Consider the following 4,544-nt stretch of genomic DNA (forward strand, 5'->3'; position numbering starts at 1 on the left):
TCATATTATCGTTGCTTTATTACAAATATTTTGAGTAGTATTTCATTATTATTCTAGAATATATTCGTCTCTCAAATGCACATGAATTCTATCCTCTCAAATATTTCTTGAACTTCTATTGTAGAAATTCTCTATCCAACTATTTCATTTTTATATCTCTAGTGTGGAAGCCAGTAGCTGTTTCTATAAGTTTGTAAATGTTAATCATTTTCACATTTGCATGAGATGGTTTCTATCTACTAAACCTGAATCCTACACAATCTAACAAAGATTGTAATGTACTAGCATTTCTTCATGTATATTAACTTTTTAATTTCCTTGTAGACTTTTTCTTAGAAATTTTTGATTCTACTATTATTCAGTCTTGTTGTAATGAGTTATCAAGAGAGGATTATCTTGTCCATAAAGAGGAAGAAATGAAGATAACATACATGTTTGTGACCTTAGATTCATAGGTGCAAAAAAAAATGTTAGATACCTATCCCAGCCCCATATTCTACATGAAAATAGCTTTGTAACCTTCAAAAACTTAAAAGTACATCTTTCATAAAACAAAAAGAACCAAATAAATGGATTTAATAATCAATGATGTAAAAAAAATCACTGATCTGTTCTCCTGGATAGACTTTTTGTGTGATGATAATTATAATTGTGATTCATCATAGTTGTGATATTTGATTTCCCTGGAATAAATCTTTTTGACAGTTTTCTACTTTGCAAAATATATTTCATTGTATTTGTAACCCTTTCTTAATACAACAAATAAGTCAACACATCTCGAATATTTGATGAGGCTTACAAGCTTAGGTGTCATTGGTGCCTTCCTGAAGGCAATATGCCTGAAAATATAGTAGACATATTACCTTCACGAGGGTACCAAAGACACCTAAGCTTTTAGTCTCAAATATTCAAAAGGTATCTGCTTTCTTAATGTCTTAAGAAGGGGGGCGGGGGGACAAATACAAAGGAGTTTCTGCTGCAAAGTAGAAAACTATCATAAAAATCAATTCAAGGGAAACCAAGTATTACAACTATTGTCCCAAAAAAGTCTATCCAGATCTCGAGGACACATCATGATTATAAAGTCCAGATATCTTATTACTTTTTTGTTAAGAGATGTACTTAAAAGTTTTTAAAGGCCACAAAGCATTTTACATGAATAATATGTGACTAGGATAGTTATATACGATAACATTCTTATGTTGCACCGGCCAACTCTTCAATTAACGTAAGACAACAAACATGTAATCTTCATTTCTTACTCTTTATGTACATTACTACAAGATCACCAATAAAAATGAATAATAGTAAAAATATCAAGAATCACTGAGAAAACGTCGACAAGAAAAATAAATTAATATACTTGAAGAAGTGCTAGTGCATTAAAAACTCTATTGGATCGGGCAGGAGTAAAGTTTGGCGGCAACAAAACAGGGTAGATAGAAATATCTCCTGCAAATGTGAAATTAACAATTACAAACTTATAGAAAGAGTTATATTGACTGAACCAATAATGTATATTGGTTCCGAAAAAAAATACAACCACCTACATATATAGTAACTTTTGTATTCCATCTATGTTAGACGAAGACGCAAAAACAGTTAAATTGGAATAAGATTTAAATGATAGAATAGTTTTTCCTCCTTGTGTAATATTTGCAATGTAACTTTTTGTCCTGCTTTGATGAAGGGACTCATTTTCCTCATTTTCAAGAAGCTTGATTGATTTATTAGAGAACGTATTTTTCAAAAATATTGACCAACCAAACATGAAAAAATTGAAAAATATTTTTCATATCAAACAAACTTGGGCCTTTAACAAACTTTTCTGAGGTAGATATTAATGCAATCCTAATTATTTATTTAAACTATGAATATTTTGTGGAGGCAAAGATGTTGTTCTCAAAAGGTCTTCGACGCTCATGTGCAGCAAGTTTAGTTACTGTAAAAAAGAAGAAATCATAACAACTAATAAGAGAAAGATTGCCAAGTATACAAGAAAGGACTAACAACCACAACAAAATAATGGGGTAACTCAAACACAATAAATAGATTATGATTGATATCAAAAGCAAAAAGCACAAGAAAACAGCTTGTACAAGGACATACTCTAACAAACCTGAATTCTCAAAAATCAATACAATACTCCACTATATACTAACCTTCTACCCTAATATGTGACATACCCTCCTATCTACGACTATGTCATCGATAATATGAAGTTACATCATGTATTGACTTATCACCTCTCTCTAATGCATTTTCGGACTGCCTCTATCTCTTTATATGCCTCTAATATCCAACCTCTTGCGGGAATATACGCATCTCCTCTTCACATGTCCAAACCATTTTAGTCCTATTTATTTCATCTTGTCCATCATGATGGCCACCCTACCTTATTGGTAATACCATTCCTAATTTTATCACTTCAACTATACCCACACATCCATCTCCTTATCATCATTACTGCAATATGCATATTCTCATCTTCTTGATTGGTCATCACTCCAACTATAAAATGATGGCAGTCTAATTGCCACTCCATAGAAATTATCTTTCAGATTTGGTGATGCTATCCTATCATTTAAGACTCAAAAGGAAAGCTTTCACTTTGTCCACGTCACACCAATACGATGTGTAATATCATTGTCGACGTCCCCACTTTCCTAAATTATAAATATAAGATACTTGAAATTATCTTTCTTGGGATAGGTTCATGTGTCAATCCTCACTTCCACGCCTTTCTCATTCAATTCATCAATGAATTTGTACTCCAAGTGGTTTAGTCCTACTCAACTTGAACCCTTTGTACTCCAGAGTTTTCCTCCACACCTCTACCCTAGCATTAATTCTTCTTGTGGATCTCATTAATACATCCATCGCCATTGCACACAAGAATGGACTAGGAATCGACCCCTAGTGAAACCTTATCTCAATTATGAAGTGATTTGAGTCTCCTCCTATTGTTCTGATCGAGGTTTCAGATCCATAATACGTGTCATTTATCTTCCTAACGTAAGTGATAGATACACCTCTAGCCTTCAGGCTTCTTTAGAGAACTTACATCGAGACTTTGTTGTAATTTTTTTCAAGGTCAATGAACATCATATGTGTAAGGACATATTCTTTGTTGATATTTCTCTTCCTTTCTTTTGACAGATGGATGACTTTTGTAGTTGGTCATCCAACATTAATCTAAACTGATTCTCATTTTAATAGCAACAAATTCTAGAAAGATGACTGAATTTATTGTGTCAATCTTCCCAGTTTAATGAAGTCCTTCATGTTATGATGGCTCTCAAATTTATATTAGTTACTAATAAATATGATTATTTTAAAATCATAAATATCACATCTTGCATGAAAATATTTAGTTATTCAATTGGACTATTTATTGACACTATGATTCTTTTTGTTTTTAATTACGATGTTTCGTAATAAATTTATTTTGAAATGTTTTATTTTTGAAGATTTATTAGGAATAATCTCTCTAGCTTAATAAGATAAGAGTAAATTTACATATGATTCTTCTCAAATGTAACTTATGAGATTATGTTAGATACATAATTATTGTTGGATCATCTTCACATATAAATGTAAGAAATCAAAGGAAGGCTATGATAATTTCAACTTGTCATTGTTTTATTATATTATAATCTTTGCATTATTCTTTAGATTTAGTGATGCATTAGTAGTTTATATAGTTGATTCGTAAATCACATGAGTCATAAGTTATTTGTGTGAAATGGCACATGTAAAATCATTATATAATTATCCATTAAATATTGATAAAGAAGAAGAGTGATTCTAGATTTCAGGGTGTATTCTAGTGATTAATAAAATAAATTAAATCATGATTCTTTAGTAAAATAAAATAAAATCTACTCCATCTCATCTAACTCTGTAGTCATCATTTATTTTTATTTTATTTTATATTTTTCTCTTCGTGGTGCTGGTTAGCAAATACATGTTATAACTTTTTGTAGTACTTCTCATTGTATTTTGCACTCACTTGCCTAGGAAAGTATCTAGTACTCTTTTTAGAGCTTTGTTTTGTAAACTCAACAGTTGATTGGCAAATTCTTATGTTGCATTCACTTGCCTAGCAAAGTTTCTTGTACTCTTTTGTTTGATTGGCGAAAAAAATTTGGACCATTTCTCGATTTGTGCGTGTCATCCTTGCGCAGGGGTCATATTAATCTTCCCTGTATCATTCCAATTTTATCGGATGATTATATTTAAATAATTTAAATAGTACTTTATGCTAAATTTTCATATGAATGGACTCGTAATATTGGATCAAACAAAGATAATTGTACGTGCAATTAGATTTTTATATATCGATTAAAATTTCTAGTGTCACTAATTATTAACTATCTCTACCACAAATAAACACTATTTTACAAGTGTATTCCATGAAAATGACAATGATACTTTATCCACCTTAAAGAAACATATGTTGATCAAAATTTCTACAACACGAAAGACAATTTTATTCGGAAATAACTTCTTAATATGCACGCTGATGATGTTACAATTTCTTA

The 4,544-nt window shown here is 30.7% G+C and overlaps 1 non-coding gene across 1 annotated transcript; it reads right to left on the reverse strand.

The window, feature by feature from the left end:
- Positions 1-4,141: 4,141 nt before the first annotated feature.
- On the reverse strand, positions 4,142-4,247 carry LOC114074550. Its single transcript, XR_003574973.1, has one exon. It is a non-coding gene; the product is annotated as a U6 spliceosomal RNA (small nuclear RNA).
- Positions 4,248-4,544: the final 297 nt, after the last annotated feature.

This window comes from Solanum pennellii, chromosome 10 (assembly GCF_001406875.1).
Source record: "Solanum pennellii chromosome 10, SPENNV200".
Lineage (NCBI taxonomy): Eukaryota > Viridiplantae > Streptophyta > Magnoliopsida > Solanales > Solanaceae > Solanum > Solanum pennellii.